Genomic DNA, 12638 nt, shown 5'->3' with positions numbered 1-12638 from the left:
GGATGGAGAGCTTTTTGTAAACAAAATGAGATTATGAAAAGGTAAATACCACTTTCTCTAAAAAGAAAAGTATTTGATATGGTCCTACCAGTATTAACTTATGCATCAGAAACTTGGAGCCTTACTAAAGCCTTAGAACATGAGCTAGTTACAACTCAAAAGAGATATGAAAAGAATAATGATGGGAATAACACTAAGAAACAGAAAAAGAACAGCATGGATACAAGAGAAAAATAAAGTAGAGGATATTCTAACAAAATGTAAGTAAAAGAAATGGACATGGGCAGGACATATAATAAAAATGTAAAGAGAGAGAGAGACAGAAAAATGTAAAGAGAGAGAGAGAGAGAGAGAGAGAGAGAGAGAGAGAGAGAGAGAGAGAGAGAGAGGAGAGAGAGAGAGAGAGAGAGAGAGAGAGAATACAGGTTTTTACATCTCTTCAACCAAAAATCATATCTTACAAACATAACTTCAATTCAATATACTAAAAATTTGGCTTTAAATTGCACCATGCGTATCAAAAGTTTATTTCAATCACAAAGAAATCTTTGGGGTAATTTTCTTCAAGGCACATGGTTCAGAAGGCAAGCTAGCTTTGATATTTTGCCAGAAGTGCCCCCTCTGGGGATTTTCGGGGGAACCCCTCCAAGAATTACTGAGTGAGGCAAAAGGGTTCAGGGGTTTAACTAGCTAGTGCTTTTCCAAAGTATTCCCAAAAAATGCCTGAAATCTCTCACTCAAACAAAGACCACTGGGATTATATTAAGATACTAAAAGATCTTATACACAGTTCAATAATAGATTGTCAGAAGACCCAAAGACCTGTTAGCAAGTCATTCCACTGAGAAAGTGATTAGACACCTTGACACAATGTTGCAACACGCCAAAAGACGGCTGGGAGACCATGAGAGTTTGAAGGTTGCCCCACATTACATTGGAACAACCCTAAGAACTAACACAGCAACCCAAAAGACAGGCGGGAAACACTAAAATCTTGTCCCATACACAAACACCATTAGAATTGCATTCATTAAAACTGAAGTCACCTTAACATTCCTCAGTTCAAATTACCCATAAAAGAACTCTATTTATTTCAACTAGTTGGATATAACTATAAAATGCTCTCGTTATTACCAGCTGAACTCGGTTGAATCCCTTGTTAGGCTGGAGGAACGTAGAGAGTAGAGGTCCCCTTTTTGTTTTTGTTTCATTGTTGATGTCGGCTACCCCCCAAAGTTGGGGGAGGTGCCTTGGTATATGTATGTATGTGTATTATCTTATGCAGGTGTAAACATCAACATTGTTTATCTACATCAGTGATCAACTGGAATACTATACAATACAGCATTTTGATAATGAAAACCAATCTACTTTATCCACAAAAAAAAATACTGCTACTTTTACTTTCATTACTTGTAAAGTATCAGATTTAAATAAAATCATAACACTTATATGAAAATATACTGGCATGTTCATAAATATGAGGCTGGTTATCCTGATATACTAAATGTAGTTGTTGTTATTATTTATGTCAAGGGACTGCATTTGTTAATTCAATTTCCTACTTCCAAAATAAGTAGGATACAAAATGTAGACAATATTTTCCACTCAAATGTTCAAAGAATAATAGGTAAATGCACAGTATTGCTGGAATGCACTTTGACAGTGTAATAAATGCTCACATCTGGTGTTTTTTTTTTTCTGGTTCTCGTTCTCCATCCTAATCTCAACCTATAACTATCATCTAAAAATAGAGTACCTTGTTTACTACTGCACTATACTTAGGTCAACAGGGACTCATTGGATTTTAAGGAAAATGAACATATCCCTCCTCATTCAAAATGCTGTACCTTAGTCAGTCAGTCAGTCAGTCAGTCAGTCAGTCTCTCTCTCTCTCTCTCTCTCTCTCTCTCTCTCTCTCTCTCTCTCTCTCTCTCTCTCTCTCTCTCTCTCTCTCTCTCTCTCTCTCTCTCCATTCTTTACTAAACAAACTCTAAAAATCCCAATATGCATCAGTACATTGATTCATAACTTTCCCAAGCCACTTGGACAACAAAAATTTCAAAAGCAAAATTGTTTCAACACACCCTCACAAACTCTGAAAAAAAAAAGAGAGAGAGAGAGAGAGAGAGAGAGAGAGAGAGAGAGAGAGAGAGAGAGAGAGAGAGAGAGAGAGAGAGAGAGAGAGAGAGGAGAGAGAGAGAGAGATTTTTTATGAACTCTAAAACTCCCAATATGCATCAGTACATTGATTCATAGCCACAAACTTTCCCAGACCACTCAGACAACAAAAATTTCAAAAACAAAATTGTCTTAACACACCCTCACCAGCTCTGAAAATAAACAATAGCCAAACAAGTATTCAATGCATACCAAACTATTTGATAAAAACTCATTCCTTCATGGGTCTAATGAGGGAAATACGAGCTACAAGCACATTTGTGTATCTTATGTATTAGCAATGTTAGGCACATCAGATCCAAACATCTTCAAATGGCATTTGTGGATTAACATTCTCTCTGATCAAACCTCAAATCATTAATACCTTCACACAATAAAAGACAAAATTCCAATGAAGTGAACCTTTCTAGCAAGCAATCACATTCTTTCCCTGAAATATGCTGATATGTCACGAGACACAAAGCTTCTGATCATGAGTCACAAATTTCTTTCAGCTTAGGCATGACTGTAAACAACAAAATTCTCATGATTCTTGGCACCCAATCTCATTCCTTCTGTACCTGGGATCAACAGGTTCTACCTCTTACAAAATCTCAACTAACAAACCTACTTAACACATGACTATTTCAAAGTACACCTTCTCCAAAAACGTTCAATGAACTGTAGATTGGAAGGAAGCCATCATCTTAAGACAAGAAAGTCCCATGAATTGTTTAGGGTTCACGTAATGAACACAAAACCTGTGAAAGTAAGTTAAAGTCCCTGAAACATGCTGCTTTTTCCAATAAGATTACAGCTTGGTTAGTAATAATAGTAATTGTTTTAATGTCTATAGAATTTCTGAAATCACCAAGGGAATTATTCACTCTCAAAATAAAAGTAAAATTCAAAAATATTATGCATTCCTGTTTCCATTTAGTTTTGGCTTCTCAAAAAAAAAAAAAAAAAAAAACACAAAAACTAATTAGTGTACACTATGAGCAATTTTCATGTTTTCTAACCTTGCCTGTTTATTGCAAACAGCAAAACAAAAACAAAACTACCACACAATTTACCACAGTACTAGTTAGCACAAAGATTCTTGCTACAAAACTACCATCTTTTTTGTCAGTACATATAACTCTTCCATTATTCTTGTTAACAAATAAATGTAATACTATACTCCTACTGTTGTTCTGCCCTACTTAATTAAAAAAAAAAATTGTCTTAAAGTGGTAAATTTAAGTTGAATTTTCATTATCATTTTCATTCCTTAGCATCAACAGCATTTTCAAAACAAAATTACAAGTGAAGTCAGTGTTTGGGCATTTAATAAACATGATAAGTCAGTGTTTGGGCATTTAATAAACATGATAAGTCAGTGTTTGGGCATTTAATAAACATGAATGATGTAATTAATAATTGTTCACGAGTATAACCTCCTGTCAAATAGTAAATAAGAGAGAATTTACTAAACGACACACCTGCATATCAAGTAATATAACTATAGTGATGTAACTCATTTTTCATACAGTAACCTAGCGTTAAAATACAGTCATAACTCTCGATACGAAAGCTTCAGCATATGAAATTTTTATGCTGCGAAACGAGATGCGAAGATTTTCCCGACTCATAGTGCAAAAAATGTTTCATTCCACGAAACGAGGTACAGTATGAGATTGGCCCGACCGCCGAGACTAATTTCAAAATTCACACGCCGCCAGCCGTAAACTCGCCACCATCCTTCCACGCTCCCATTGGTTATCTCCCTACTCTGATGCTAGTTACTGCCATACGATCCTGCTCTCCTATTGGTTAGCATCTATCCCATCATGAATCAAAGTATCTGTCTGTCGATCATTCCATTTCGGCAGCACTATTGTTCAGATTGAATTCGTGTTGGTGATTTCGCTTCCATGCTTTTAGTTCTGAACTGTATTGTATTGAGTTATTCAACTTGTACGTTATTAGACATGGGACACCCAGGAAATGTTCACACAGGTCGTGCTCTTGGGTATATAAATGATAACGTTTGCCAGAGTAATTTCAAGAACATTTTAAGAAGCAGGCAGAAACAAGCTTCCTTGGATAGTTATTTATTAAAGAGGCCTTCGATACTAGTAAGCCAAGAGGAAGCTGGACGTGATCCCCCAAAAAATAAGAATGAGAGTGATGAAGAAAATTATTTAAGTTAGAAAATACAAAGCATAAAGTAAAAACAAAAATGCAAAATTAGAATAAGGTAAAAAGAAAAAAAAATTATTTTCTAAGTTTTTTCGTAAAGTTAAGTGTCAACATTTTCTGCTATTTGTTAATGTGTTTCATAAAGTTAAGTGTTAATGTTTTCTGCCATTTATTAATGTGTTCCGTAGAGTGTTTATGTTTTCTACCACTTGTTAATGTTTTCTACCGTTTGTCATCCTCCTCTGCTGCTCTGCCACTTCACTCTCGAACATCGTCTAACTCTAAAGGTAAGGTTCCACATTTTTGTTACTGTATTTTCTATTTATTATTGCAGTGCTGTACTGTCTGTTCTAATTATACATTTAATTTACAAGTTATTAACAGTTAGGTTATTACTGAATGATCCAAATGGTTGTATTTCCTTGATTTTAGTGGAGTTTAGCCTTATAAAAATTGAATGTGGTGTTTTTGTAGGGCTTGGAATGAATTAGGCTATCTACATGTAAAAGGCAACTCACAAAGCAAAAAAATCACAGTATGCAAGACACTAAGGAACCATTCAATTTCGTATAGTGAGGCTTTACTGTACTGTAAAAGGAACTGATTAAAGTGAAGAAAAAAGTCGATGTGCACAAGACTACGAGCATCCTACACAATACACTTACCATGACAAATTCGAAGATAATTTGTATTTTTCCTAACCATACAAACCTTAGCTATTTACATTGGGTTTACATTTTAGCGTAGCTGAAATGGCGAGCCATTAGAATTTAACGAGGGTGTATTACCCCCGCACTAGTTAGCGGGGGGGGGGGGGGGGGGGGGGGGGGAGTGGTAACTAGTTACCCCCCCCCCCCCACACACACACACCGGTGAAGCTCACTTTCACTTAGAGGTAGGACTTGTCTTGGGGGACAGGGCTGGCAGGCAAATATATGTAAATAGCTAAGGTTTGTATGGTTAGGAAAAATACAAATTACCTTCGAATTTGTCATTTGTTCCGTAACCGAAATACAAACCACGCTATTTACATTGGGTGACTTACCCCTTAGGTAGGGTGGAAAGTCCCCAGCCATACTGGCTTTGGCTTTACCCAGGGACTCAGAATCCGAGTGAGTCGCACTCGAGAAAAGGAGTCCCTGCACCTCACAAGTTCCTTGCTCCGCAAGGAACCGTGTGGCCTACATAAGCTTGTGTGTGAAGGAAGAAGTGTGACCCGTCCTAGGCAGTTGACCTGGAGTTCCAGAAGGAACTCTGGGTTAGGACGTTCCCAATACCACCTCGTCAGGGTATGGGGGATGCGACAGTATTGACTCAATACTCGGAACACAAGGAAGCATGGTTTACCTGCAGAGGTTCGAGGTCAGCTATGCAGAGACCAGGATGCTGCTTCCCAGTAGAGGGGATGATGAAGAAAGAAGTAAGGGCCAGACATACTTCTTTCGTTCATGCAGACTAAAACCTGATAACAATGCCCTCAACCTTCTGCTACCTGTCCAAAAAGGAGCCTGAGGTTAGACCAGCTGTTGTGTACACTACACACACAAGCACAAATCTCTGAAAAGGAAACTTACTGATTTCTATACTCAAATATATATACAAACATGAAAAAATGTTTACATATATATTGAGTAAAAGAAAAGTAAGTGATTAAGTAAAGACAAAACAAACAATGGCTGCCAAGCGAGGACAAAGACAGAGACGTCTGTCCAAGTCCGAGCCAAAAGTGAAAGTGAGCATCACCGGTGTGTGAGGGGGGGGAGGGGTAGCTAGCTACCACTCCCCTACCACCCCCCAACTAACTAGCGCGGGGGTAATACACCCTCGTTAAATTCTAATGGCTCGCCATTTCAGCTACGCTAAAAGGTAAACCCAATGTAAATAGCGTGGTTTGTATTTCGGTTACGGAACAAACTGCATTTAAGAATAGGTAATATTGTGCAGTAATAACCCATTTCAATTCAGTTCAACTAACTCCAGTTAAATTCAATCCACATGAAGACGTTTGATGCATACTTACGCCACTCTCTCCGTCACACAATGACAGTGAAAATGGCTAAAAACCAAACTAAACAGAATAATATTCACAAAATTAGTAAATACATGAACTCAATATGAAAACAGCAGTACCTTATACCTAGCAGTACTGTATACACAGAAAATATAATGCAAAACATATGCTACGTCAGACAAAACATTTTCAGGCTCAGGTATGTACATTATCCTGACTGAAGTTCTGTTGACTTCATTGCTTTGTTAAGTCAAAGAATTATTTTCTTAATAATTCTTAACACTATGATACAGTATGCTTTATGCTTAATTTGTGACTGTTGAAGATAGAATAAAAATAAGCATATCTCACTAACTATTTAAAACCAAGATTACAATATGATAAAAGAAAAAAAAATCACAGCAACCAGTCTCAAACAGCTTCCCACTTATTTGGTTAGATGAAGGCCTACCACCTATGAGCCTTAACTGTTTAAAAGTGTTCCCTTGTGTTGTACTTATGTAATGAAGTTATCATATGGTATCTTGGCTATCTTTATACATTTTTGCCATAACCCCTCAAGAAAAGTAAAGGTAGCGAATCCAAGTGTCACATGATGCACAATATGCTGGGCATGACAGAAAAGATAGTACACTCTGGAATGATCTGAATGCAAAGGATGGTCAGAAATATGAAAAATATTATGCAACAAGCATAATGAAATATGTAAGGAAGAAGCATTAAATTGATGAAAAGACGAGTTAGAACAGGGTAGCATAGGTGCTTGTTTTAAAGGATGATAATGGAAATATTATCAACATAAGAGAAAGTGATATAAATTCCAGAGGATTTCTACACAATGCTATACAATAGTAATTTAAAAAAAAAAAAAACTTTGCCAATAGAAATAATGAAACACCTGAGCTGGTGCCAAAAGTAACAGCAGGTAAAGTAAAGAAAGCACTAAAAAGCATGAAAAGAGGCAAAGCAGCAGTAGAAGATTTCCAAGCGATTGATTTAATGGTGGATGGAGGAGATTTCATAGTAGTAAAATTTGCAAGAATGCTTTATACCTACAGCTTGGAAAACTTGAAAAATTAAGGACTCTTGGTTTAATCTCGATGATATATTTACAAATATCATATTAGGCTGAATAGAAAGACAGATAGACTTTAATCAGTCAAGAGAGCAGGCAAGCTTTAGAAATGTGTATTCAACTACCAAACATAACCATGTAATTAACCTTCTAATGGAACAATCAACAGAGTATGACAAACCCCTATGTATGGTATTTATAGACTAAGTGATAGTTTTTGATTCTGTCAAAACTTCAGCTGTAATGATAGTCCTTCAAAGACAAAGGATGGATGGATTTTCTGTTAAAACAATTAAAGATATCTATATGGGAAGTAGAGCAATCCTAAAACTACATAACGATAGCGAGAAAATTCCAAATGAGAAAGGAGTTAGACAGAGAGACCCCATCTCTCCTAAATTCTTCACAGCATGCCTAAAAATGTTTAAAACTTTAGATTGGGAAAATGTATGAACATTAACAGGGAATACCTTAACAACTTAAAGATTTGCAGATGATACAGTTCTGCTTAGCGAATCATAGGAGAAATTAAAAAAGGTGATATATGATTTGACTAGAGAAAGCAAAAATGTAAGAGTGAAAATTAATATGAGTAAAACAATGACCATGTCAATGAAAATGCAGACACAACAAATAAGGGGTATAGACGAACCTCTAGAGATTGGTAATGAATATATCCACTTAGGACAGAAGGTAGGGGTTTCCCCAGTACATGAGACCAAAATTAAAAGAAGGAGCTTTTGGTAAACAAAAGGAGATTATGAAAATTAAAATGCCACTTTCTCTAAAAAGAAAAGTATTTAATCAGATGGTCCTACCGGTGTTAACTCATGCATCAGAAATTTTGACCCTTACTAAAGCCTTTGAATATATGGTTGTTACAACTCAAAGAGCTATGGAAAGAACAATGATGGGAATAACACTAGAGACAGAAAAAGAGCAACAGGGATACAAGAGCAAACTAAAGTAGAAGATATTCTAACAAAATGTTAGAAAAAGAAATGGACATGGGCAGGAATTATAAGGAGAATGACATATAATAGATGGACAATAAGAATAACAATGTGTCCCTAGAGATTGCAAATGAAGCAGAGGAAGAGAAGTCAGTGGATGGAAGAACTAAGAAAATTTGCAGGTATAAACTGGCATAGAAAGACCATAAACAGATGCAAATGAAGGACATATCTGGGGCCTTTGTTCTGCAGTGGACTAGTAATACTAGCTATATTTATGAAGAACTTCCCTCTAAGGAGGAGATCTTGGTGTCAACCCGGTCACAAGCAGAAATTTCCGTTAGGCCTCCCCAGTTCTCCCCCCATACCGTACATCTGGCAGTACCACGAATCCCTCACCAAAGGGGCGGGGTGAGAGCATCTCTCTCTGTTCAAGTCAGGCTGAAGTATGCTCTTCGGTACAATTCTCAAGAAAAAGAAAAACCCAATCACCACCTATGAACCACGAAGGGAAAGACAGGCGGGAAGTAAACCGAAGCTCTTCATAATTATGGCTAGGAAAAATACAAATTACTTAAAAATTTATATTAGTTCTGATGCAGTATAAAGTACTGTACTTAGTTAGAACTTCCTTCTAATGAGACTCATACTTAGGAGGGAATGGGGAGTATGTGGCAACAAAGGGGGGAAGGACTATGGAGGCCAACAAAAAAATGAAGCTACAAACCTCTTTCGCGGGTTTTTCTTTGTCATTTCGTTTTTTCAGCCAAGAATAATGCAATACCTATCAAATAAAAATTCTCATAAAAAGTACAATAAAACTCAAGCTGGGTGATTATTTCAAATAGCCCACACTCCTTTACACTGGCAGTGCTGCATGCCACTACCTATCTCTACACACCGCTGGTCCTAGCTCTCTCTGTACACTGTATATCCATTTACTATGGTAAAAATTACAGCTATATTTGAAATAAACTGGATTTTGATTAAAGTGGTATTTTACTTGACTGTATCCAATAATAATGCATGTAATATTCACATTTTAGGATTTTATTATTAAAAATCCCACTAATTATAATCTCATACATTGTTTACATTCAAATCAGCTGATCAATCCTGCGTACTCCATCGTCAACTTCAATTTTCTGATCAAATAACTTCCTTATTATCAAGGCATGCTACCGAAGGATATTTCACATTTACTAAAAGAAACAATTATTACTTTATCTATCTTTTTCAATTAGAATACTAATTTCAAGAACTTTATTTGAAATACTTCTCTCATATTTTATTTACTTGTACTGTGAGTCGAATCACATAACGTTAACCGGAGTTTCATTCATGTTACAGATGCACGATATTTTATAATTTTTAGCTCTGTGGTGTGTGATTATAAAGCTGAGGAAATTACTTATTATAGCTCGTCAGCGAGTATTCAATAGAGACTTTGCAAAGAAACAAAGATTTCATTTGGGAGAGAGAGAGAGAGAGAGAGAGAGAGAGAGAGAGAGAGAGAGAGAGAGAGAGAGAGAGAGAGAGAGAGAGGGAGAGAGAGAGGCCGTATGTAGATGTACGGCTACACAATGTTTTATCGTAATAAATATGACAAATTCGTAGATAATTGTATTTTTCCTAACGATACAAACCTTAGCTATTTATTTAGGGGTATTACTTTCTGTGTAGCTGGAATGATGAGCCATTAAAATTTAGCGAGGGTTAACTACCAACACCGCTAGTTAGCGGGGGTAGAGGGGGTAGCTTGTTACCGCTCCCACTCACACACTGGTGATTTAGCTCACTTTGGTTGGAGGTAGGACCTCAAGGGGGATAGGGCTGGTGGGCAAGTTTGTATAAATAGCAAAGGTTTGTATCGTTAGGAAAAATATAAATTATCTACGAATTTGTCATTTGTTCCGTAACTGGAATACAAACCTATGCTATTTATTTAGACGTGACTCACCCATTCGGAAGGGTGGACGTCCCTGCCAATCTGGCTTTTTGGTTTTACCCATGGGCTCCTTATCCGAGTATGTTAGTACTAAAGAATAAGGGGTCCTTGTGCCTCGCTAAAACCTTGCTATGCAAGGTCCGCGGTCTACGCAAGCTGTGTGTTGAGGTATATAGAAGTGTGACTGTCCAGGTAAAGTTATTAAGTCTTTAGTAGGAAAAACTGTTGTAACCAAGACTTTTCCAATACCACCTCGCCAGGGTATGGGGACGCAACAGTATTAGTTTAATACTAGGAACACAAGGGAACATGGTTGACCTGCAGTGGTTTGAGGTAAACTTGTGCAGAGAAGCCAGGATGTTGCTTTCCCCAAGAGATGTAAGGATGAAGAAAAGAATAAGAGCCAGTCAAACCTTTTCATTCATGCAGACTAAAACCGGGTAACAGTGCCCTCAACCTTCTGCTACTGGTCCAATAACGAGCTTGAAGTATTAAACCAGCTGTTGTGCAGCCACCACAGGACCAATAGAAATCGTATCGAGTCTCCTGTGGGTTACGTCTTGCAGGTAGTGGGATGTGAATGTAGTTTGTCGTTTCCACACCCCATCCTGAAGAACCTGTGTCACTGAGAAGTTCCTCTTGAATGCCACGGATGTAGCTACGCCCCTGACTTCAAGAGCTCTGGGGCAACGTTAAGGAGGAGATTCTGGATTCAGTGCATGATCTATGACATTGGAAATCCAAGTCGAGATTGTGTTCTTGGTGACCCTCCTCTTGGTCCTTCCTGTGCTGATGAAGAGTGTAGGAACACTAGGACGGGCTGCGGATGTACAGCTTCAAACTCCTCACTGGGCAGAGTAAGAGATGATCAGGGTCATCTGTTACAGAACGAAGTCTCAAAATTCGGAAGGAGTTGAATCGCAGATATGCTACCCGTGGGTTCTGAGTCTTAGCAATAAACTCAGGGACGAAGCTGAATGTTACCTCTCCCCATCCCCTTGAATGGGCTATGTTGTATGAGAGACCATGAAGTTCACAGACTCGCTTGGCCGAAGCTAGCAGGAATACTGTCTTTCAAGTAATGGTTCATAGGGAGGTCTCTTAAAGAGACCTGAGAACTTGAAGCATGTTCCATGGGGAGGTCTCACTTCAGACTGAGGACAAGTAAGTTCATAACTCCATGTGAGTAAGGAAAGTTCTAGCGATGAAGAAATGTCCATTCCATTCAGTCTAAAGGCGAGGCTCAAGGCTGAGCAATAGCCTTTTACCGCCGAGACTGACAGGCGCATTTCTTTCCGCAAATATAAGAGGAACTCCGCTATTGCTGGAATAGTGGCATTGAGAGGAGAGATAGCCCTTCCACGACATCAACCACAGAAGACCTTCCACTTTGCCTGGTAGACTGCTGCTGATGACTTTTGCGGGTACATCTTGATTGCAACTTGTTGCAAAAATCCTCTCTGAGAGAGGAGATGCTGGACAGTCTCTAGGCGTGAATTCGTAGCAAAGCTACATCTTTGTGGAATATGTTGGCATGTGGCTGTTTGAGTAGATCATGTCGTGGAGGGAGTTCTCTTGGTGGCTCTGTCAGGAGTTGCCGGCGGTCAGGAAACCATTCTGCGTGATGCCATAGCGGAGCTGAGGGTCATTGAAAGGTTGACCGATGTTCTGGCCTTGTTGAGTACCCTCCTCATCAGACAGAACGGGGGAAAGGAGTAAACGTCGATGTTGTCCCCATTGTTGGAATGCATCTTGCTAGAGAGCCTTGGTGTCTGGGATTGGGGAACAGTGTAACGGGAGCCTTTAGTTCAGGGCTGTTGCGAAGAGGTCCACTGTCAGAAAACCTCACAAAGTCAGGAATTTGTTGGCAACTAGATGATCCAAAGACCACTCGGTACTCACTATTTGAGATGCTCTGCTCAAGTTGTCGGCAAGCACATTCCTCTTGCCCGGAATGAAGCGTGCCGATAGTGGTATACAGTGGATCTCGGCCCATCTCAGTATCTCTACAGCTAGATGGGATAGGGGTTGTAAAAATATACCTCCTTGCTAGTTGATGGAAGCCACTACTGTAGTGTTGTCGCTCATTACTACCAGTGAGGGGCCCCCCAGGAACTATTGGAACTGTTGAAGGGCCAGAAAGACGGCCTTTATCTCTAGGAGATTTTTGTGGAGGTACTCTTCTTACTTTGACCAGAGGCCTGAGGTCCTGTGGTACAGCAAGTGAGCCGCCCACCCTTTTTTTTTAAGCATCTGAGAATAGAATCAAATGCGGGGGGAGGACGAGAAGATCCACTCCCTTTCGTA

At 38.6% G+C, this 12638-nt stretch overlaps 1 protein-coding gene across 3 annotated transcripts in view; it reads right to left on the bottom strand.

The window, feature by feature from the left end:
* LOC137617185 (mitogen-activated protein kinase kinase kinase 7-like) overlaps positions 1-12638 on the bottom strand; it is a 365910-nt gene that overhangs the window by 114646 nt on the left and 238626 nt on the right. The window lies entirely within an intron of this gene.

The sequence above is a fragment of the Palaemon carinicauda genome, chromosome 23, assembly GCF_036898095.1.
Source record: "Palaemon carinicauda isolate YSFRI2023 chromosome 23, ASM3689809v2, whole genome shotgun sequence".
Classification (NCBI taxonomy): Eukaryota; Metazoa; Arthropoda; class Malacostraca; order Decapoda; family Palaemonidae; genus Palaemon; species Palaemon carinicauda.
The sequence above is the reverse complement of the archived record's forward strand: the minus strand, read 5'-3'. Positions and strand labels throughout refer to the sequence as shown.